Source organism: Natator depressus, chromosome 9 (genome assembly GCF_965152275.1).
Source record: "Natator depressus isolate rNatDep1 chromosome 9, rNatDep2.hap1, whole genome shotgun sequence".
In the NCBI taxonomy this organism is placed as follows: domain Eukaryota; kingdom Metazoa; phylum Chordata; order Testudines; family Cheloniidae; genus Natator; species Natator depressus.
In genome coordinates, this window is record NC_134242.1 from 14,009,169 (window position 1) to 14,035,008 (window position 25,840).

At 40.9% G+C, this 25,840-nt stretch overlaps 1 protein-coding gene across 1 annotated transcript in view; it reads right to left on the reverse strand.

Annotated features, from left to right (window-relative positions):
* Positions 1 to 25,840, reverse strand: part of NAALADL2 (N-acetylated alpha-linked acidic dipeptidase like 2) — an 891,836-nt gene that overhangs the window by 823,810 nt on the left and 42,186 nt on the right. Inside the window, exon 2 of the mRNA XM_074963548.1 lies at positions 16,266 to 16,328. The gene's annotated coding sequence lies outside the window, so the exon portion shown is untranslated. The remainder of the gene's footprint in view (positions 1 to 16,265; positions 16,329 to 25,840) is intronic.

Here is a 25,840-nt window from a genome sequence, read left to right on the forward strand (position 1 = left end):
AGAACTGTTGAAAAACTACTGATATCTATAACGCAGTGGTAGGCAACCTGTGACCCACAGGCCGCCCACCGCCCATCAGGGTAATCTGCTTGCGGGCCGCAAGACAGTTTGTTTACATTTTCCCGGCTGCCTGCAGCTGCCTGCAGTGGCTGCGGTTCGCCGTTCCTGGCCAATGGGAGCTGTGGGAAGTGGCAGCCAGCACGTCCCTGCAGCCCACGTCACTTCCTGCAGCTCGCATTGGCCAGGAACAGCGAACCGTGCCCACTGGGAGCTGAGGGCGGCCGTGCAAATATAAACAAACTGTCTCATGGCCCACCAGTGGATTACCCTGATGGACAGCTCGTGGGCCACAGGCTGTCCACCACTGCTATAAACAAAAGGTTATAGTGTTCCTTATGGCATAAATGTTCCAAAGATAGCTGCACCCTGGAAAACTGTAATGCCAGGCATCATCTCCTGACTTCTCCCCTAGGTGGGCAGCAGTAGTAGTAGTCAGTGTGGTCCCAATCCCACTCCATTTCACAAGTTCCTATTCATTCTATCTCAACTCATGTGCTGTCCAAGCCTCCTTCTCTACTTGCGTCATTGAGGCAGCAGAATAGTGGATAAGTGGAGAGAGGGAGCCAGCAGCAGCAGTGCAGAGAAGAAGAATTAGGTCCAAGGTATCCAGGAAGGGACTGGCAAAATGACAGGTTATTATTACGCTGATATTCCAAAGAAAAGAACAACTTTTCCCATTGAGAGAAACTGTGGGGTACATTTAATGCTATTTGGCATAGAGCATATTTTGTTTTCTAAAAACTTTGTTGGGGCATTTTGGGAAGTTGAACCATGAGTTTTGTAATTACGAAAGAGAATTCAACAGATTTTATACAATGCATTTAAAAGTTATTAGGTCCATGTCCAAACTGATCTGCTAATGAAATGATTTGCAACTCACAAAAGGGTTTTACCTATTTTTTTAATTATACCTACTTTTTTCATGAACTATATTATTCCATTCTGTGTACTGCATGCATTACATATGTTGATGAAAAAGTAATTATAGTATTGTCTAGGATGAGAAATCCTTTTTCTAGGAAGAGAGGTATACATTGTAAAAAGAACACATGTGGCCCAGGAAAATAATAAAGCTCCTCATAAGGTCACCCTTATTTACTGAAACTCCATGAGTTCTCTGAAGTTTACAAAGTTGGCAACACTTGGCTTGAAGTGCTTTGAAAAGATTGTAGACATAAGTCATTCTAACAAGAGAATACTAGTACATGGCTGAGTGGGGAAGAAGTGGCAGCAGTACTTTCATAGATTCCAAGGCCACAAGGGACCATTGTGATCATCTAGTATGTATTCTTGTATAACACAGGCCATAAAACTTCCCTAAAACAATTCCGACAGCATATCTTTTAGGGAAAACATCCGATCTTGATTTAGAAATTGCCAGTGATGAAGAATTCACATCAACCCTTAGGGTATGTCTATACTATCCGCCGGATCGGTGGGCAGCAATCGATCCAGCGGGGGTTGATTTATCGCGTCTAGACTAGATGCGATAAATCGACCCCCGAGCACTCTCCCGTTGACTCCTGTACTCCACTGGAGCGAGAGGCGCAGGTGGAGTCAACGGGGGAGTGTCAGCAGTCGACTCACCACAGTGAAGGCACTGCGGTGAGTAGATTTAAGTACTTAGACTTCAGCTACGTTATTCACATAGCTGAAGTTGCATAATTTAGATTGATTCCCCCCTCCCTCCCCAGTGTAGAGCAGCCTTAGTAAATTGTTCCAATGGTTATTTCCCTCGTTGTAAAATATTACACTTCATTTCCAGTCTGAATTCATCTAGCTTCAACTTCCAGCTATTGAATCAGGTCATACCTCTCTCTACTAGACAGAAGAGCCCATTATCAAATACTTGTTCCTCATGTAGATACTTATAGATACTTACAGACTAATCAAGTCACCACTTAACCTCTTCTTTGTTAAGCTAAATAGACTGAGCTCAAGTCTATCATTATGAAACATGTTTTCTAATCCTTTAATGATTCTTATCGCTCTTCTCTGAACCCTTTACAACTTATCACTGTCCTTCTTGAATTGTGGACACCAGAACTGGACACAATATTCCAGCAACAGTCGTACCAGTGTCAAATACAGAGGTAAAATAACCTCTTTACTCCTACTCAAGATTCCCTTGTTTATGAATCCAAGGATTGCATTAGCCCTTTTGACCACAGCTGGGCACTGGGAGCTCACATACAGCAGCTGATGCTCTGCAACCCACAAATCTTTTTCAAAATCACTGCTTGCCAGCATGGAGACCCCATCCTGTAAGTATGGCCTACATTCTTTGTTCCTGGATGTCTGCATTTGCATTTAGCCATATTAAAATGCATATTGTTTGCTAGTGCCAAGCTTACCAAGTGATCCACATCATTCTGTATCAGTGACCTGCCCTCTTCATTATTTAACATTCCCCCAGTTTTTGTGTCATCTGCAAACTATCAGTGACAATTTTAAGTTTTCTCCCACAGCATTCATCAAATTGTTAAATAGCATAGGACCAAGTACCAACCCCTGCAGGACCCCACTAGAAACACACTCATTGGATAATGAGTCCCTGTTTACAATTACATTTTGAGACCTATTAATGAGCCAGCTTTTAATCCACTTAATGTGTGCCATGTTAATTTTATATCGCCCTAGGTTTTTTTAATCAACATGTTGTGAGGTACCACATCAAACATCTTAGAGAAGGTCTAAGTATATAATGTCAACACTATTATCTCTGTCAACCAAACTTGCAATCTCATCAAAAGAAGATATCACGTTAGTTTGACAAGATCTATTTTCCATAAGGCCAAGTTGACTGGCATTTGTTATGTTACCCTTCTTTATTAATGGAGTCCCATATCAGTCACGCCATTAACTTGCCTGGGATAGATGTCAGACTGACAGGCCTATAATTACCCGGGTCATCCCATACCTCCAATAAATACTGGCAATTGTAGTACCATGTAGAGGTTGTAGAAAGAGGCTTCTAAGTGCTGCTGGAGCAGTTTGCCCATGAATGCCCTATTTGCCTATCTTTTCATGATAGAAAATGGTCTGAACAATAGATTTAGTCATGAGGCCCGTATTCAGTTTTTTGCAAGCCTTAGATAGCCTAACTCTTGACGCTGAAAGCTTATAGTTCTTCTAATGGAGATTTTGTCTTCCTATTATGTAGATTTTTACAAATTGGGCCATCATTTTTGGTTATGGTTTTCTGAAAGTATGTTGATACTGGTACAATTAAGTTTTGTGAAAATAAAAGCAGGTGCAAAATATTTGCTTCAGTGGATATGAGCTCTCTTCCTTGATGCACTGAGAAGTAAAGTAATTAAAATGTTCATACGAGGATTGTGAAATATTTTGCTTTGGGCAGCACTGTATATTTACATATATAAAAAAATCTCATTGGAACAAATCATGGGCCCGCTGAAATCCACGGAAGTTTTGCCACTGTCTTGCCTGTGGCCAGGATGGTTTATTTGTACAAAACACAAGTACGATGTTTTAATAGTAATCCTAGAAAATGACAGCGTTGTAGCAACATCTCATAAAACACAATTTTAAAAAGTTCATTAACTACACTGCTTGGAATGCAATTTATTAATTGGTCAAGCTATTGCTGATCATTTCTTAATTCCTTTCCTGCTAAACCAGTCTACGGGCCTGATGCTATTAAAATCAGTGGCAAAATTCCTTCTGAGAAAGAAGCAGAAGTCTTAATCAGATCTGCTACAACAGCCAAATACAACAATAAGATTGCTTTATATTTGGAAAAACAATATATTGTATAAGAGTGAATGTTTAAATACACAGATATAAAACACCATAAGTATGTATATATTTCACAGATTTTAAGGCCAGAAGGGACCATCGTGATCACCGAGCCTGACCTCCTGCACATTGCAAATCACAGAACCAAACTCACCCACACATGTAGTAAGTAGATCCATAACCTCTGGCTGAGTTACTGAAATCCTCAAACCAATATTTAAAGACCTCAAGTTCCAGAGAATCTACCATTTACTGTAGTTCAAACCAGCAAGTGACCTGTGCGCAACTCTGCAGAGGAAGGCTAATTGTGAACTCTTTTCCTACACTTAATAATTTAAATTAGATTGTGAGATCTTTTGGGCAGGGACAGTCATTTACTTTGCCATTGTACAGCTCCTAGAACAATGGAGTCCTGATCATGACTGGGGCCTCCAGGAGCTCTGGTAATACAAATTAATAATAAATGATAATAGAATTCTCTCTCAGGGGTTGATTATGAATGACATAGTAAGTAATGGATGAATAGTGTGACAGAGATGGTGATTTCCAGCAATATCCTGGACAAACCTTACTGAATTAAGTTAAACCTTTTAAATTAAGTTTCATATCTCAGGAGCTCATTGAATTAAAAGGAAAATATTTGTGTTATTGTGGGATTAAATGTTTGTGTTATGATGGGATTGTATGTGACTTGTTTAGGAGACATAACTGACATAGCTAAAGTAAACCTCGGGAAGCATTATGTGCTTCAAAGGACTCTTTTAAACAATGGGTTAAGCGAAGAATGAATTGTTAGTTAGAAAAATGACTAGTTTTCCTCGAAAATACAGGGGAGGAGGGAAATGCAAATACCCACCTCTGAACCTGATCTTTTGAAGCTTTGCCCTGAGGAGGGGAACTTTGTCTACAAATTACCTTCTCCCAGGATCAAAAGGCCCAAACAGAATAAAGGAATAACTCTCTGACTCAGGAGGGTTCTTTTTTCTGAGCCAAAGGAGTTATGAACTTGTAACGACAGAAAACCCCCTTGGTGGGGTTTGAAGGACTGATCACCAGCCAAAGCCGTTAGGGGAGCTGAGGTGATCCTTGGGAACCTTGTTAGCATGGGAGTAGGTTCTGCTATTATTTTAATATGTTTTCTCTGTAATGCTTTTACCTTCAGAATAAATATGCTTGCTTAGAAAGAGCTGTGTGCTAACTTAACTGTGACAATTACTATCTCAGAGGAGAAAAGTAAAACAGGCCTATTTAGGCTATTGGACATGGTGCAGAATTCACACTGCAGGCAGGGTCTGTGCAGCCTGGAAATACCACAGTCAGGAGGGAGAAAGACATATTTCTCTGCCCAAGAGAAGCAATGGCTGGGGAGCAGAAGCCTAAGAGTGGGTGTCTTTGCTAGACCATAGAGGGGGAACACAGGTGCAGTTGCCTTGACAAACAGTTTAAAGACCCCGGGGGTAAAAAATCTCTGAGAAGTTTTTGGGTAACAGGTGTTATGAACTAGATCTGAAGTTGATGGCTACTTCCCCCTTCCCAGTCTCCCACTTTTCAAACAGCAAATTATCACTAGAGTTTCAGTTGCCCAAAATAAATATATGTACTCCCATCTCCAGCTGGAAATGCATTCACCTCTGTGAAAGTGAGAGGAGTACTCTGAAAGAAACACTAGTCTAACTTTAAAAGACACAGCATTTGATGAATAACAATAAAAAAAACCTCACTTCCATTTTTCCCTTCAATTCCTTCTCCATTTCTTCCATGTGAAAGAGACAGCAGGAGGCAAAAATGAAGATTGTCGGGCTCTGTCTTTTTCCTTGTGAGACTTTAGACTGCTAAATGTTGTGATTTTTCCAAACTACAGACCAAGCACAAACATTTATTTATCTTCTTTCTCTATGCTTGCCTTTAGTCCTCGAAATTAATATCAGAAAAAAACAAAAACTACTCAACAGTCACAAATACACGGACTTGTTCTTGCACATTGCCCATTGGCATTTGTCATTTGTCAATTAACAGTGCAAATATTGATTGTCCTATATTGCTTGAAGCAGAAGGCTGAATGTTATGCCATGTGGGATTATAGACGAGGTGTGTCAGTCTGAGGGCAAGACCACACGCCATACTATACAGCATAGGCGCCAACTGCTTGGGTGCTCCGGGGCTGGAGCACCCATGGGGAAAAATTAGTGGGTGCTCTGCACCCACCAGCAGCCAAGCTCCCCTCTCCCCCTGCCCCACCTATTCCCCTGAACGTGCTGCGTCCCCACTCCTCCGCCTACCTCCCAGCGCCTCCCCCCTGGCCTCCAACAAACAGCTGTTTGGCAGCGTTAGCGTACTCTTGGAGGGAGGGAGGAGCGCGAACATGGCACGTTCAGGGGACGAGGTGGGGAAGAGGAAGGGCCGGGGCAGGGATTTGGGGAAGGAGTTGGAATATTGGCAGGGAGGGGGCGGAGTTGGGGTGGGGACTTTGGGGAAGGGGTTGGAATGGGGATGGGGAACGGGTGGGCAGGGGCGGGGCCTCATGGAAGGAGTGGGGGCGGGACGGGGGGGTTGAGCACCCAGGGGAAAGAGGGGAAGTCAGCGCCTATGCTATACAGGATCTGATCCTGCTCCCCTTGAACTCAGCGGAAAACATTGCAGCGAGCGGGATCAAGCCTACTGTGCACATTTGCTGGATACACGGTTTGGCTTTCCGAGTCATATCCTGTGTAACAGTCAAGGGAATAACTAACCTTTCCAATCCATAGCAGGTTTCAATGTTCTGTGTGAAACAGAGGAGAATAAAGTTTGACAAGGCAGGGAGTTAAGGATTTTTTAAAAAAAGAAAAGGGCAGCTTTTCTCCTGCTACACATTAGAGTCTCCACTGATCTGGCTTCCAAAATGTACTAAGCAAATTAAAAAAAAAAAAAAAAAGATACAGGGAGTTAGGATGAATCTTAAATCAGTTTGACACAATAAGCAAGGCAATTACACATACCAAATTACACCAGGATTTTATGATGGCACTCAACTTCCAGTTTACCCTTCTGGGAGGAAACCTTATTTGATTAAGTGAAATTTTAAAGGACTCATTAACAATTCAGTTCTCTCACTTTAGTAGAATCACTCTGGACCAGCTAAAAATATTAGTATAACACAGGGGAGTTGGCGGTCCAGGTGACTGGAAATGGGATTAAAAAGACCCTTTCACTGGCCCAGGCGAGTAGTAAATGAAACTCATTAGTAATGACTCATTACACTGTCTAATGGTCATTCAGCATTATATGAGAAATAAATTGCTGGTCTCAGTCCGGTTCCTAGTGACCGCATCATAAAATACACTACTGCAACTGGTATGTTTGTTGCCAGACTTCCTAGACACCTAGGAGTAAATGTGTCCTGAAACTGAACTCCCTTTGAACCCTAGAGCAGGTCCCACTAGGATACATTAGCACAACAGCCTTTTAATACCTCGGCCAAGTCTACACTACACAATTAAGTCAATGTTTGTTAGGCTGACTTACAGCCACCTCAGTAATTACTGCAGTTTTTCATTGCCACACTACCCTTCTTCTGCCAGCAGTGCACGTACTCACCAGGAGCGCTTGCCTCGATTTAAGAGGGGCAGTGCAGGGGAGGAGGGGCTCCTGTTGACCTAGTTACCGCTTCTCAGGGAGGTGAAACAGCAATGCCAACAGGAGAAGCCCTCTGGCTGGTATAGGCAGCAACTTCACTGAAGTGCTACAACAGTGCTGCTGACGCATTTTGAGCGTAGACAAGCCCTCGGAGAGGCTAAAAAAGGCGGGTGGGGAATTATGATTTTTATACTCTCTCTCTGCTGGCTCTGCAAAAAAGTTCACTATAAAGCAATCCTTTCATTGCTGCCCAGACATCAGTCCACAACGTTCCTGGACAAACGCTACATATAAATTAGGCCTGGAACCGTTAATCCAAATGAGCCACATCTACCCCATGAAGGAGAATCTAACAATCAGCAAGGATTTTAGAGGGAAAATACGGAAAGAGTCACTACACTAGTTGTATCATTCACAAAGAAAATTACAAATACTAGAGGCCGCATAGGAATTTACAAGCTTGGTTCTTCAGCCCCTGAACAGCAAGGTAAATCTCACCTATGGATTTGCTAAGAGACCAAGAAAAACCCATAGCTTGATAATACAATATTTCTGTGTGCTGTAAGTACCATAATTGTGCAAGAGAGTTTCCAACAAACCATCTTCTTTTTGCATTGTGTAATAAATCTGGCAGCCTAAAACCACTCCTCCCCCTTCTTGGAGTCTCTCTCCTGTAAATATTTACAGATAGTTAACATAAGATAAATTCGTAAAAAACAGGAATGTCTGTGTTCCCATCCACTTTGTCCAGTTTTGTTGGAACTCAGCAGATTGGCCACCTAAAGAAAGTGTCCAATGGAGCAGGTGAAACAGAATGGAGCAGGTGAAACGGAAAGCAGGCAGGCTGAGTGCATATGTGCCTTAAGGACTGTTCCTCCTCAGGCCTTTCTCAAGTTGACACCATCCTAACCGCCTTAGGCCTCTCTGGATATGTCTACACAGCAAAGACAAACCTGCAGTTGGCCTGTGCCAGCCGACTTGGACTCACAGGGCTTGGGATGAGAGGCTATTTCATTGCTATGTAGATTTCCAGGTTCAGGGTGGAGCCCAAGCTCTGGGAACCTGCCACCTCACAGGGTCCTAGAACCCAGGTGCCAGCATGAAAGTCTACACAGCAATGAAAAAGCCCCATAAGCCTGAGCCCCACAAACCTGAGTTGGTTGACACAGCCCAGCCCCGGGTGTCTAGCTGCTATGCAGACATATCCTCAATGACATCTCCCCAAACCTCTGCCAGAACTTATCTACATGTAAAGCCCACTCTACTTTGAAGCAGAAACTCACTCTGACTCTGGGCAGGACTGGAACAGGTGAGTCCAGAGGGAGATCGGGTGCTTCAGTGTTTCCATTTGTCCATTATTTTAACATGATCTTTTTATTCTAATCAAGAAAGGGACTGTTTGGTTGAGGTGGAAGAAAGAGAATCAAACCCTCTAGTTTCTTTCCCTCAAATGTTGTCAAAATCCTTCCATGCCCAGATCCCTCTCCCACACCAAAATACTCTCTACTCCAAATCCCAGACTGTTGTCCTGTTTTTCCATTTAAAATATCAAGCCATCTTTATATTGTTTAGTCAAGATAGATGTATTTAGATCTTCATCCTGCTCTGGACACAGACACGTGGCCCTTTGCTTTTGTTAATCTAAACGTTTTCTTTGAAAAATGATTTTCCTTGTAGGACTATATAGTTATATTAGTTTACAGTGGCTGCCAAAACTCACAACCATCTGTCATGAAAAATATATTTTTTGTCTTGGCACAGAGTCTCTAGTACTCTTCAATCATCATTGAGCAAAAGTGTATTTTCCTTGTATTTCCTTTAAGGCAAAAATACACAACATTTTTTGTCAATTTTAAATTCTAAAACAAATACTTTCACTTCCAGTTTGCTTCAACCAAATCATCACAGCCCTCAGGAGTTTTATTACTTAAATATGCCATCTAGAAAACCTATATGTTGTTCTACAGGATTATTTTATAGCCCTACAGTATTACCATGGTGAGCTGTAAATTACTATGAAGTCAGAAAAGATTAATTCATTCCTCTCTGGAATTAATATGCAATACTAAAGGATTATGTTATGGTCCTCTTTAATTACTTATTATGCCCTGCAGAAATAGAGAGATACAACTTTAAAATATCATCACATTTATATTTGCAAAATGTTGTTTGCCTTATGTACCATTTTAGTATGACACGTTAAGCCACCACAATCTTCCTTTACCTTTTGCAATTCAAGTTTTTACAGGTGGTAAAATCTTAATTACATCTACATACTAAATTAGAGAACTTAATCCGAGTCCTTTCCCAAAGTAATGGAGCACAATGAGTACTATTTATGGGAGTTTTGCCATTGACTTCAGTGGGGCCAAGATGTCACCCCATTTTTAGCGGGAGGGGGGAAGACGAGTGGCGCTCAGCCATTTTTAATTTGCACTGAGATTTTCAAAGCAGCATAAGGGTTGGTGTAATAAATGGAGCTAAAATAACTAAATCAATTGCAATTCATGCCTTTTTTTATAGCAGTTCAAGTCTCTGTGTGGACATTCTTATTTTGGAATAAGCGTGCTCCATTTCAAAACCATTCCCTAGTCTACTCAATTACAGTCTCTCAAAATAGGGCACTCTTATTCCAAAATGAGAGCATCCACATACAAACTTGAACCGAAATAATGGAAGATGTGAATTACAGCCCATTTAGTTATTTCGGTTGCATTTACCACATAGACAAGGCTTAAGGGCGTTCCACACCCAAATCCAGTGAAAAATAGTGAAATCTGAGCTCCTCTGAAAACCCCAGCCTAATTATTTGTATTGTTACGGTGCCTAGGGGGCCTAATTGGTTAACAGTGTCCATAGAGCTGAATGCTGTCCACGTCCAAAGGAAGTCCCTGTCCCAAAGAGATTACAATCTAAGATTCTAAGGACACGTCTACACGACAGATGCTACAGAAGCAGAGATGCAGTGCTATAGCTGTGCCACTAATGCTTCCACTTACACCTCTCTAGATTATCCTGCTAATATGACCATCAGGGGAATGTATTCACCACAGATAAGTCCCTCCACCTCCCAGTTCGAGTCACTATTTATTTTGGCCTTATTAAGTCAAAGCTTGTATTAGCACCTAAGAGCCAGTGTGATAGCACCGCCACCCTTTACCCTTTAATCTTCAGTTTTTAAGAAAATAAACCAAACGTTTCTCCATTAAAGTTGCTTCACAGTTTGTTTTTTGATGGCTAATCTGTTTGGATATTATTAAATGTGCAGTAACTTGAGGCAATAATGACATGGTGATCAACTAACCAAGTGATTTAGCAAGTTCCCCTTTCCCACTCACAACCCTAGAACAATTCACGGACTTGGACCCGACCACCTCACAATGAAGAATGAAGACCCATTTCACCTGGTTACTCTTTGAAATGCAAATTACCTGAACTCAGCTCATTCAACCACACAGAGAAGTAACTGGAAAATGTCTGTAAGTGCTGCTGAGGGTATGCTTTATGGAGAGCTTCTGTTTAAGTGCCCTAATATGAATATTGCTACAACACTTGAAGTGATGTTACTGATAAAAGCATCTATACAAAAGTTTCTGGTAGATACAAAGGACAAAGCTGGTTGGATGAAGCAAGTAATTATAACAGTATCTTGAGGATAAGTCCTGTTTAATTTTTAATTGCTTCCGAGACCAAATGGATTCAAGGTGGCTATAGGCAATGAATTTTATATGTGAATGCCAAGGAGTTATTTACGCTGAAATATATATGGCTATTACTAAGGGCTAGATTCCGATACCCTTATTTCACGTTGAACAATACCCTATTTCATGGGTGGTCCCACTGAAGTCAAAGGTCATTCATGGACCAAGATTCTACTCCCCGTGAATGAGAGTGGCAGAATCGGCCTTATTTTAACCGAAATGACCCTCAAGGTCTTATTAACAGTCAGGAATTTTAATTCAATATTGCCATTTTAAATGAAGGGGAGAAAAACCACAAACAAACAGGATCATGAACCAGCCCTAAAGTAAAAGTTATATCCTTCTGGCTCTTCCTTCCCCATCTCCTCTGTCACACTGTCTGGAGTGGTTCACGACTGTGAGTGCCAACCTCAGGGCAGAGTGTCAAAAAGCAGGATGGAAACCCCAAACTGGTTATATGTTCTATAGATTTCACCAACCCAGCAACAAGTGTGAACTCCCAAAGCACTGTATCAGTCTTACCATGGAGTCACAGACAGTCCCCTTGCACATTCCAGTCTATCTTGCCACCCAGGCAAGATGGATTATGTAACAGATGGGTCACTTACAACAAAACTCACGCCAAAATTCAGATTACTCCCAGTCCCAAGGGATCAGTCACTTACCCTAGGTCAATTGGTACCTTATTAGATCTCACACCAAAGACAATGCTTGTAGCCAATCCTATAGTAAACTAACTAAAGATTTATTAAGTAGGAAAAAAGAAATGAGAGAGTTATTTACAGGTTAAAGCAGGCAAATATATATACACAAGTTACAGTCTATGGTTCCATAAAATGACAGAGTTGTAATAATCTGTCAGCACTGAATGTCTTTTAGGGCTAACCCAGGTTGACCCTGGAAAGCTTCGCTTCTGTTCTGTAGCTGCAGCCCTGTCAGAGTCTAAACAGTAAAAGAGAGATGAAAAAGTTTCTTGTCTGGTATCTTTATTTCCTTCTTCCAACATTCACACTGATGGGACGAGCCCTTTTGCAGGTAGCCTCTTCACGGGTGTACAGGGGCAATTAGCAAAATCTTTGTACTGTGATGTCCCACAATGGCCCATTTAGTTTTGATAATCCCTCCTGATGTGCAAGAGGTAATATCTTTCATAGGGATTTAGCATTTTGCACAAGGTACAGTTTTTCCTTGTTTGGCGAGCTACAAAGTTCAGAACAAACATTTTACAGCTATAGCACAAACACTTCAGCATTACCTTATAGCATGGGATACAGACATTACAAGTAGGATTAATACATGTAGCAATTTACAGGCATTTCATAAAGTCTAAACACATTGTTATAAGTCCAATACCCATGTTAACCATGCTAACACACAGGTGAGCTGGACTGGTTTCCAGCAACAAATTTGTCAGTGCTCAGCTGAGGCCTAAAGCCTTGGCAAGAGCTGGCACATGGTCTGCCAGTGTCACATCCTCATCTTCCCCCTTTCCAGCTTCTTCTCTCTTATTTCCCTTCTCCAGTTCCTTTCTTTTCCTACTGTGAAGCAACCTCTTATTCCCAGAACAGCTGTATTTTTTTATTATTATTATTTTTGTATTTACATAGCATCTGTGAATTAGGATAAAAAGACTGGGAAGACAAATGGGAATGACACATATTCCAGTAATTCTCACAGGGAAAAAAACCCTGTTGAGTTTTAGAGACAGAAAGAGGAGACAGATAAAAAGGAGTAAGATAAGTCGAAGAATTTAACTTTTTGTTTTTTTTAAACAGTTTCCTTTTCAGAGCTTGGACAGATCCACTTTCACAGCTTTTAGGATTTTTTTTCTTCACTCTAAGAAAAATCTGAACATATTTCGCTGCTGGCAAACAGCCTGGATATTCTGATTACAAGAGCCAGTCAGAATAAAGGAATTTTAGCAGCCAGTAAGAATAGCCACATATAGCATACACACTGCACAGCCACAGTACAATTACTGAAAAATAACCAGACAGGGCTAGATTGTGACTTTGGACACACCCTGTGCAAAGTGGGTGCTTGTAAGTTACACCATGCCAGGAATGGGCTCAGAAAACCCTAAATCAAAGACATAGCTCTGAGTCACAATTTCCTCTCATCTCCCTTCTTGCTCCTGGCAGGTAGTTACTTACTGATGGGCTACATTAGCAATAAATTACTATTCCCTACACACTGGCTCAGCCACACTGGCCAGTGAGGGGTTGGTAGAGCCAAGCCTCTTTCACCTTGTCTTTCCTGGTTCATGCCCTGCCTACCTACTTCATGGAGGGCCAAGGGAGAGACTAGTCTTATTACTCCTGGGTCTGGGTAGCCAGTATAGAGATATTAAGGGAATTCTTTTTCCCTCTGAATCCCTTACCCTTGCATAGTACAAGTCAGAACTTAGTCCACAGTGATCACGTTAAGTGACTAGTTCATACTAGTGATGGTCACCAACTAATCACAAGTTCCTCGAACTGCACAATGCTGTTATTGAGAAATAACTACATTATCTATGTACAACCAACTGCAGCTCAGAGAATTGCACATATGGTTGGGAGGGGAAACCCATGGAGTTATATGCAACAGTTCATTACAGCTCTCCCCCTTCATTCTGACTGGCTGGGACAATTCAATTTCAGTATAATTCCAGGTAATATTGTGATGCTAAATATGACTACTTTATTAGGAGACTCACATATCAAAGTTTGAGCTGCTGCCCATTTGCCAGATCATAGTTTGCCATGATCTTTCTATCATTCAGGACACTACAGAAGAATTGCCTAGATTTCTTTGAGCAATACTTGCTCACATTTTTATGTTTCTCTATTTCTATTTGCATAAAAAACATTTTACTGTAACGTTAAAAGTCAAATGTTTTCTCGGGTTTGCAATTGACAGTGTTGTACATTATGGTATTTTCATCTTCTCCCCCCCCCCCCCCCCCCAATTTTCTTAGGTACTGTAGACTGATTCATTATATCAGGGTGTACATATATAGAGAAAGAGAGTTTGATTCATTATATCAGTGCATCAACCTTACAATGTCTGATTATTACTATTTCATCAGTCTTTGCACTGGGAGAGATCTTTTCAGTCCTTAGTCCTGCTTCACATCTCAGATTTTCTCCTAATTTACAGGTACTGAAAGTAACGGTAAGTAGCTCACTGCATCATACCATGACTCCCTTGGAGACTCCGGTCTCAAGGACGTACTGAGCACTCAGCCCAGGGCGTCTGTCCAAGAAAACAGTTTTAAACTGTTAAGTACTTGAATCAAAAAAGAGGAAGTTACAAAAATTGTTTTAAATATAAATATTTTCAAATCTGTTTTAGGTACTTAATTTTAATTAACCAAAACGTGTTTCTTTTTAACGTAATTCCCTGGGTCTGTGAGAAACCAAACACAGCACCACTGTGCAAGTATATGGGAACGGGAAACTGAAACTAACTGTGAAATTGATGCTTTTGTGTCAAAGCTTAATTAGGAAGGGACAGCTTGGGTCTTTCCCGAGTTTAAACAAACAGGACTGACAGTTATTCATGTACAAATGTGGCATTTCAGAAACAGTAGCATTTTACTGCTTTTATTAACAAAATCGAAACTAACCAAGTTATTTTCACTGACCAAGGTGAATGAAGTACAGGAAGTAAACACACCAGCATGAAAATCAAATAGCAAATCAGAAGCCTGATTATGTTTACCTTGTATAATCCAGTCTCCCACTGGACTCCGTAGGAGTTCTAGATGTACAAAAAAGGATGACTGGGACCTAAAATTCTTTCCATTTTAATAGGGTGTTCTTGGTAATAAGGGGGAAATTTCAGATGAAGTTACTTTTCTCTTGACGCCATCCTTCTAAAAAAATATATATTCTGTGGATGATGCTCTCTCTCTCACACACACACACACACACACACACACACACACACACACGTCTTTGTTGGAGGTAAACTTTCAAAATAGATGCAGTAGATATAGATATATTAACAGGAAACTTTTTATAATCCAATGCTACAAACACTTGCTGTTGGTTTTTTGCTTAGCACTTGAAAGTCATTGGGAATACAGTCATAAATCTTGCTCTTAGAGTGACCAGATGTCCCGATTATATAGGGACAGTCCCAATATTTGGGGCTTTTTCTTATATAGGCTCCTATTTCCCCCCACCCCCATCCCAATTTTTCTGACTTGCTGTCTGGTCACCCTACTTCCTCTTGGTATTACGGTTTGTTACAAACTGTAGCTACTATACATGATTTCCATTGCACTTCACCATCAGAACACTAAACACATACAGAAAATGCATAAAGCTAGAAAACACATGTCACCAGGTAAGGTTACATTTAAGCTCTAGCATTATGAGCCCATATACAATATCTATAGAAAGAATCATTAGCAGAATTTCAGTTGAGGTTGTCCTGGCATAGTAATTTTAGCAAAATGCATTCTGTACTTTTGATTCCTAAAAGCACAAAGTAAAGTGCAAAGAGCAAAATAACTACTTAGATATTAGCTTCATTGAAATGACAATGGTGGTCCAGAGACTCCAGAGGACTGTTTCCAATAATTCTTCAAACTCGAGTTCCAGGAAGGATTTGCATTCTTACGTTATTCAGACTTTTCCAATAAAAGCCTTTTTAAATCGATAATACCCCACTAGCCTACTTATCTAGCCAGAACACATAAGGAAGAATAAGAACTTGCTCATTCTCGGATATTTACAAGCAAGGATATGCACAGCAAAAATGTCTTACAGAAAAGTGCACTGTAAAAGAATTAGGCATAATATGCAACATCTGAGGGAAAGAATGTTAACAATTTAGGAATATGGCTTTAAGTTCCTTGGTAACAAAGAAAAAGTATAGCCATGTGCCTTTTATATGAATAGCATGTTGTTTCAATATATATTCCTCTAAATAATCATCACATTGATACATATTTCTGCAGGGAAGAAACAATTTATTTTGGTAACATTTTCAAATGCGTACGACTTCCTACATTTCTGATTTGCACACATTGGCAATCTTGCCTGTTGGATGCTCAAAGAGGAGGAAATAACACACTCTTTACCAATGGCCCAAACTGTTGCACAAATATTAATGAAAGGTCACAGACTGAGGTCTTACCCTGGGTCACATGAAAGAAGCCCAGAACCATCAAAAGCTATTTCCAATGTCCAGCTGAGAAATCTGAAACAGAATAACAAAGACAGTTTGTGACAAAGCTGACACAGTCCTCTGGAAGGAGCAAAATCAATTGTGACATTTTTCATTTATTTGTAAATGCCTCTTTGGCAGTACTCTCACTCAAAATGACAGTTGCTTCTTACAGACTGGGGAGGTGATGGTAAAATAGAGGAGTCCTGACAGTTGCTTTAATGAGATTCTGCATTAGGACCACTCTAAAGCTTTCCCCCAACAAGGAGTGTGCCCTTCACTTTCAATTTCATATTCCCCTAATTTGGAAAGCGTTAACCTGTTTCAAAACCTGAAATCACCCTTCTTTAATCTGCTTCAATGCCCCTTTCCCACCTCGTCTCCCTCTCATTTTTCCCATTATAAGAGGGAATTCCAAACATATATTTCAGTAAGTATAAATGGCATAAAACAACTGTTAAAATTTTGCCCCTCTTGCTCATGTTGTGCATTACCTTACTCAATGAATGGTCACATTGATGAAAAGAGGACTACCCAAGAGAAAGGTACTATTTGACTTTACTAAGAATGGCAGAATCTAGGTCTTTGTAATAAGTAGTGTCCCCATTTCTACACTAAAAACACTGTGCTGTTAAAAGTGCCTACAAAAACCATTTAGGTTACTGCCTATTTTGGAAACATTTCTAATCCAGGTTGGAATTTAGTATATAAGTAATTGCTGAGAGAATGAATACTTTGGAGGTAGGAGCAGAGAGGGAATCTTGATTTTTGTCGTTGACTGCAGAACAATAGGACAAATTTGACAATATGGAATATTTCTTGCACTTCACTTACTCGGGTATAGCTGCAGGTTAAGACATTAAATTTCTCCAAAGAATACTTTATGCCATAAATCAAAACAGAAAATTGAGATGCTGTCCTACTTTCCTGTTTGTTACTATGCTACTGAGCTCTGACCTTGCAGCCTTTCCTCACATGAGATGTCTCACTGAAAATAACAGCACACTACTGCATGAGCAAGGATAATTCACAGGAGCAAGGGTTGCTGGAGCCAGCCCTTCTACTCTTAGGATTATTATTATAAACACGATATCCAAAGCAATATGCAGACAAACTTTTAACTTTTCCACACTTAAGGTAGTAATTATTTTATTTCCCCTTTACACGTTAATACTTCCTGAGTTTACAATAGCAACGATCTCCAGGTCAAGCAGCACTTCCTATTATTCAATGACCAGCTAAGAGTCTGAAGCAAATAACTCCATTAAGCCAGTCAGTAAAATTTCTAGGAAATTCCATCCCTATCAGCCATTACCCCTTAAATGTTCTATTATGACCACATAAGATGCTGTCACAACTATGCATTCTAGATTGGCACCTTGACAGTAACACACACAGCTTTCAGACATCTGTACAATTAATTCCTCCCAGGCTCTGTTTTCTTAGGGTGAACTGCCAAGGGGGACAATGTTTTTTTTCTTATGGTTTACTGATCTTTTATTATGTATAAAAGCAGCTTTGGTAACTTTAAAAAAAAGTATCCTGATATCAGGAATCTCATACCAGTAACAGTGCAAGGATCACACAGGAACAAGGCAAGACTTATAAGGTTCAATTTACATTCAAGGATCATGAACCTTTAAAAGACATGAATATTTAACGCATGATTACATAGGCATGCCTTTCTGCATTTCTGACAGACTGTTTCCTGGTTTTACTAAAAGACTGAGAAACTACTGGATTGGTGAAACCTGGATCAGCTGCTTTCTCAGCTTAATCTTAATCTTTGTGTTTAGATTTGTCTCTTACTAAATATTCTTTCCTCAATTGGAGGAGAGGGTATATTAACTCTGCAAAAAGGAAATATTTGCCAAAACTCCATAGCAGGCTTCACCAGTGATAGCAACAGGGAGAACTTTAGACAACATGTCAGCAATCCTGGGTGCTTTAAATATGGCTGGCTGAGAATTTTCTTTCTAAGCTTTTTTTTAATGGGAAATTGGGTTTTTGACAAAATGGACTTCTTTTTTTATGTCAACTACACATCTTCTCTGAATGAAAGCTGGGAAACCATAGCTCATGTTACATAAGAATGTCCATACTGGGTCAGACCAATGGTCCATCTAGCTCAGTATCCTATCTTCCAACAGTGGCTGGTGCCAGATGCTTCGGAGGGAATGAACAGAACAGGGCAATTTATTGAGTGATCCATCCCCTGTCTTCTGGCCCCAGCCTCTGGCAATTGAAGTTTAGGGACACCCAGAGTATGGGGTTGCCTTAGTGACCAACTTGCTAATATCCATTGATAAACCTATTCCCCATGAGCTTATTTTATTCTTTTTTGAACCCAGTTATACTTATGGCCTTCACAACATCCTCTAGCAAGGAGTTTCATAGGTTGACTGTGTGAAAAAGTACTTCCTTATGTCTGCTTTACACCTGCTGCCTATTAATTTCATTGGGTGACCCCTGCTTTGGTTTGTTCTGTTCTGAGTTCTTGTGATGTCCTATTTCCACTAGCTGCAATCCACTAGATAGTCCTTTAGTATAAAGGGGGAAGTCAAGACTTCATATTTCTAATGCAAAAATCACAAGCAAAACAACTTTTCCATATACAAAAAATCTGAGGTTATCTTTATGCATCACAAAGAAGCAACAAAAGCCTTGTGCCTTAACTGTAATGGCCCAATGCACTATTGCTCAGTCACTCCCTTTTGCCAATTCATTTGTTTTAAAGACCTTTTACTTTGCAAAATCTGGCCAATATTTTCAAAAGTGACTAGTGATTTTGGGTGCCTTAATTTTTAGGGTGTCCATCTGGAGCCTGATTTTTTTAAGTATGGGTGCTCAGCACTTCCTGCTAAATGTGCCTTTAAAAAGTGTATCAAATTGGGCACCCCAAATTGATGCATCTAAAATCACTAGTCAATTTCAAAAAATTGTAACCTTTGTATTTAGGTTTGTCTCTTACTAAGTATTCTCTCTTCAATGTAATATGAAATTTTATACAATATGTAATGGCCCCAATACCTCATTCCACGAGCACCTAAAATTCCTGTGGAAATTAATGTGAATGTGGTAGGTGCAAGAGTTTCAGGACTGCCCTGGATTCTGGGCCTGACAAAATCTAGAATATTTTAAAACAAAGAAATATAGTGCATCTGAAAACAGGCCTTCTGTGGCAGTTTCTTGTTCTTAATATCCATACTCAAAGCTCAAAAGGCACTTCATATTTCATTTCTAGAAATATATAGATACTCATAGCAACCTTTTAAATTTCCATTGAAAGCATAAAGAGCCAGATTCTGATCTCAGTTCCAGCCACTGAACTTCATGGAAAATAATGAAGTTACTCTGAATTTACACCAGCGGAACAGAGATCAGAATTTTAGTCCTGCGGAATGCTACATCACAATGCAGACAGGTGATCCAGAGGCACAGTGGAGCAATAATGATGAACATCACATTCTAGAGGGAGTATAAATTTTAATGATGTCACTCATAAAATCCACATTTTAAAGGTTACGAAACAGAAGCAAGCTTATAAAGAAAGCACACACATTATTCAGGGATGTTGTTGAGTGCCTGTTCTTCACTTACTTTAAGAATTAACATCCTGTCCCTCAGTAAAGAACAGGAATATACTGTACTTACCCGCATGTGGACAGAAAGAAAAACACATGAGAGTTGAGCAAATAATGTGTAACAAATCATTCGTACCATAATAATGTGTAACAAATCATTCTTTTTTTCTGCTAACAGAATGCCCACAGCCAGAGTGCAGATTTCTCCACTTTATTTGTTATTGATCAAGTGTGTGTGTTTGGCCAAATTATTTTAGTCTCAGGAGTGATCATGAATATATAAAACTGGAGCTGTGATGCTTAGTTGTGACTCGTCAGGTAAGCCACATGATATCGTTCCTCTTCCCTGACTGTGTGCATCAGCATCTGGTGTGAATACCTGCACATGCAAATTTCACATTCGGTTTCTATGAATACCTGCAGATGAACAAATATGTCTGCAAACTTGATCACGTGAATGTTCACAGAAAGTGAATACGACAGGGACGTGAGCGTGACTGAAGCAAGTTCATTTTACAAATTAACAATATTAGCAGCGTTTTTTTCATTATTTGCCAAGCTCTAGCATGCAAACCTTACTGCGTCAGGGGGAGGGTAGTGCTCATCTAGTCAGCATTAACGGCTAGTCTGCTACAGCTATTTGCCAGAGAATTTCAGACCTTCTAACGCAGCTTGCTGTATGAAGCATCCTCTCCCCACTCTTCACTTACTCCTGCCAGGCACCTCCCCCTCAATTCCAAATTGGGGCCCTTCCAACTATTTTTCTGCCTCTCTGCTTATTTCACTCTGTGCAGTGGCAGGAGCATCTGGCCTTTGGACAAGAAAGGAAACAAACATACAGCAGATCTTTTACAGGCCAAGATTTTAAAATATAGGAACTTGATGGCTCCCAAGTCCATAAGTCAGGCTCGTAAGAGTAAATAACGTAATTTTCAAAAATGCTGTGTGTCCAACTGTTCTCATTGATTTCAACAGGAGCTGTTCGGGGCTCAGCAAATTAGAAAATTCCAATCACCTATTTAGGACCCTAAATCTGGATTTAGGGTCCTGTTTTTTGAAAATATGGACAGCTGGGTTTTTTTCTAATTTTAAAGAGAAGGGAAAAAATACCCTGAACAGTCTACATTTTTTCTACTTTGAAATATTTTTTTGCAGTTTAAATAGATTTGACAATTTTCCTGTTTCTTTTTTACGCACAGAGATTTAAATACACACACACACACACACACACACACCCCCATCTCATGGCCAACACATTCGGGATTGAGCCTCGAGAGCTAAAAGCATGGGATGGTACAGCAAGAGCAGAAAAATCAAGCCTTTTCAGCAGAAGCTGTAACAGCCCATATCGTCTGTGGATCAGCACAGAAGGAACCTGTAAAACACACACACACACACACACACACACACACAGTTAAAATGAAAAATTTGTGATAAAATTCTAACCCAAACTCAGGTGACTTGAGTTGACAGTCATTTCCCATAGGTTTGTACAGCATAAAGCACAACCGATCTTTCTGGACTCTAGCAGTTACCGCAGCAACAACATCGAAAACATTTATGTAAATGTTAGCAAATACTATGTGCATGGCATGCCATGTTTACATTTTATTAAATCTACCGCTAATTAGTAGTGTACTGTATGAGAAAATAGGCTCATCCTATTTTGTTTTCATAAGACAAGTGTATGGAAAATTGGTGAGATGTTGAGGATTCTTATGGGGTCAGGTGTACGACTTTTATTTTAGGGTAGGCACAGAGTCAAATTCAGCATGGACATACACCCCATGAAACCTGAGTGAAGTCAACGGGATGGCACTGGGTGTATGTCAGAGAGAATTCAACCCTCTGTGAATAAGTTAGAGTTGCCTTAACATGTCTTGTTTTCAACAACAGATGAAAAATAATAACTTAAATTTGGCCTTTCTCCCCACAGTTTAAGTTGCAAGCTATCCAAGTCACATGACATTTATGGGTTGGTAGCTTCATACAACTTGCTCATTCGACCCATATCTCTGGCCTCAAGTGTCTGAAGCACACACCAGTTCAATATACACATCATGCTACAGGTGGCTGAATAGGAGATTTTGAAATTTAAAATGTTTGATTCGTTTTCCTCTAATAATTCCATGCTAATACACCTGTGAGTCACACTGCTTTCTATCCTGTGATCTACTCATAAACCATCAGACTGAGTCTGAGAGGTTGGGTGTTAAGGTATCGTTTTTATTAATCTAATTGCAGCTATACTTAATAACTGGCCTATAAGGACAATAGTAACATAGTACATTTTACATGGCCTGGTATTTAAAGTGGTGACTTTGGGCTAATGAGCCACCATTTATATTGAACCTTGACACTCTTTTTGTTCTTCAAGTCCACAAACGATTTCACCAACTTTACCGGATTTTGTCAAACTCAGAAAAATTGCACTGGTTGAATGTTTTTTTCCCCTTTTCCACTTAATTATGTATCTACAACCTCCTGGCTACCTGAAAGACTGCCTCTCTTTGTGTATGTCTACACTGCATAGCATACCCAGGTCCATGTACCATGCATGAGAGCCTGTGCCTGTGAGCATCCACACTGCATTGATGTGCACGCCTCATACCCTGACAGGTACATCCATACTGGTGATGTGCTGACACTTGTCTGATGCTGTGGCTTCTGGAGGTGTATCCCAGGGTTCTTAGCATGTTACTAACTGTAGCTACTCTAGGTTTTGGTTCATGGTGCACTGGGGGAAGAATTTGCCCCGCAACACTTGTGCAGAAGTGCTTTTAGTCCACCAACACATTCAACCAAGTCCTTTCTGGCTCTAAACACTCCTTGCTACCGGAGACAGGCCATGGATCCAGCATTGATAGATCTTTTTCTGCTAGTTCAGGTTTCAGGAAGAGTACCTACTAAACACTGGTGGACATGTTGGCAGTAGTTTCTGTCCTTCTGAAATCAGCTCCCAGAGGCGGATCCAGACATAACAGCAATGGCCCACGTGATTGAGCTGATGCTTGCTGCAATGGCTGAAGATTTCCCACATGGAGACCAGCATTTCTGGAACAGGACCACAATCAGACTGGTGGACTGTATCATCATGCAGAGCTGAGCTGACCAGCAATAGCTGGAGAACTTGCATGAGGAAGCAGACCTTCATGGAAGTATGTGAAGATCTTAGACCACTGTAACGCTGGCCATCAGCAGCAATGCTCCAGCTAACAGCCTCTTGGTTACAAGGGAGGCATGCTGGAGTAAGACATTTTCTGGGAGGAATCCTCAAGTTTGACATGAAGTTCCCACCAGAGCATTAGTGCGTTGACCTTCAGAGTATACTGCAAAGCTAATTTCTTCTCCTGGATGGAGCAGATTGAGGGCTAAGGGCTGGCTGTTAAGAGAGGCTTTATGTACGGTGGATAAGTTGTTGGCGTATTTTTTGACAGATGCATCAACATGAGAGAGGAAAGGTAAATCTTTTATCAATTATATTTATCTTATTATTATGCTTTAATGTGAGCCGTGGAGGGATGATTGATTTAAAAATAATTTAAAGAAAAATAAATATGAAAAATGGAGATAATGAAAAGAGACCCTCACTTGGTCTCTACTGAGGCTGACAAGACTGTCAGACAGGACTTTATCAATGGGAATATTCCAATTAATATCCAGGGGCCATAGGTGCTGGGACTAGGAGTGCTGGGGGTGCTGCCACACCCCCTGTCTTGAAGTAGTAATAACAACCCAAACACATGGTTTCTGCCTTCGGCACCCCCACTGTAAAAATTGTTCCAGCACCACTGCTAGGGGCTTTGGATCAGGCCTTTAATGCCAGCTATGGTGGTTTGTACATGATGGACACTTATCCATTGGGCACTACATTGAAGTTTGCACAGGACAATGAATAGCAATTCAGTGGTTATGAAGCTATCCCTCACTACTGATCTGCATTGGCTTTAAACCTGTAACCTTGCATCTGAAGGCTCTGTTTCCAATTACCAGTCCCCTGAGCCAGTCAGTGCCTTGTAAAATCAGCTATTTAAAAAAAATATATATATATCAGAAAGGCTGCATTAAAACAACTGCATAGTACGAGCGGTCTCTCACAAATCTTTACTTCCAAATAGCAAAGTTTTCTCTTATACCATCTCGCAACTTCAGGATTTTTTGCCTGTAACCCCAGAAAGGCTTCACTGTGTTCTTGTAAGTAATCTATAACCATTTGCTTGTATTAAGTATCCAATCTTTATTTTCCTTAGGAAATAACTTAAAAAGATAATGAACAAACATTTGATAATTCATGTAATGGTTAACTTTAGATAAGACACATAATTGTGCTGCTGCAAGATATTAGGACTTTCCCATGGGATAGAAATGTCTTGGCAATTCAAGAATAGCAAAGTCAAATGTAAGATATAAGCTGTTTTTTTTTTCCTGGATGGGATAAATATAATTTCTCACAGCAGTGTATATCTCTCTTAAGCCTCAGGTGGTTTTAAGTTAATGAGATTAGTTCCAGCAGGCAGTGAAATCCCATGAGATAGGATTTATATTTCATCAGTTTTCACTTCATCCAGCAAGTACAGTGTAGTCAATCTTTGTGTCATTCTGTTATTGTCCTGGCTTGGGTCTTGTTTTCAAACTCAAACCAGGCTAAAGCTGTTCATAACTTTGACATGAAAGCTTAAGCAAAATGTAAAGAGCATGTTTTAATGTTTAGGGCAAAGAAAAGGAGAAATCCTTAATCCTTTCCTCCAGACTGTGATTTTATTTTACGTATATAAATTATTATGTGTTAATGTGTCTGTATTTAAGGGCTTTAGTGCAAATATAAAAACATAAGCGATGAGATTGTAATGGAATAAAAATTAATTTCCATCATTCTTCACAAAAATTCTCCTTTTAATAAGAAATACAAATAAATGTGATAGGTTATCGTTCAATGCTACTGGAGGGGAAAAACAATACTTTTTTTATAATATGGTCATTATGAAGGTAGACATTAAAATAAAAGGATAGGAAATTGGCAAGCTCAATAGAATTACCTTGTATGCTTCCTGCCCAAGTTGGCAGTAACCAAAATTTGTTCCCATCTGACCCTCCAGTTCCCAGGGCTCCTCCCCAAAGTGGTGCACAAATGACACTCCTATTGCCAGTCTCAACAGCAAAACCAATAGTTAATAGGCATGGACACTAAACACTGCTCTCACCCAGGGCCATCCCTAGCTATTTTGGTGCCCTACGCAGCCCCCTCCACGGTGGGATGGGGGGGCTGGCCCCAGGCCTCCACAGGTGGGAGCAGGAGGGGCTGGCCCAAGGCCTCCATGGGGGACGGGTCTGGCCACTTCCTGCGGGAAGTGGAGTGACCCAGCTCCAGCCTGCTCTGCTCCCCTGGCTCCCAGCCACGCCACCAGCGAGTGCTGGGGGGGCAGTTCCCCCGCCTCCCGCAAGCCTGGGAGTCGGGGGGAACCACCCCCCCAGCAGCACAGCAGGGAGCCAGGGGAACGGAGCAAACTGGGGCCGGGTCATTCCACTTACTATGCGGTGAGTGCAGGGTCGGGCCTGGCTGCAATCTTCAGGGGAGTAGGGGCGGAGCAAGGGCGGGAAGAGGCAGGGCTGGGGCGGGGAAGGGTGGAGCAAGGGCGGAGGCCTGCGGAAGGGCCGGAGCAGGGGCTGGAGCAGCACATCCCAAATTTCCTGGTGCCCTACGCAGCTGCACGCTTTGCGTATGGGTAAGGACAGCCCTGCTCTCACCCCAGCTGTTCTCTCCATGCCAGGGATGAGGAACATTGATAAGCCACAGTAGAGGGATTCAGGCAGCTTGCACTGCCGGTACAGTACATGTTTGATATTTAAATACTGACTTTTCAGCTTCCGGGGCTGTGAACCTGGCAGCTTGGAATTTGCTGCATAGGGCTAAAATGAAGGACAGATAATGAAAATGATTTATAAAGCCTGATCTACACTACA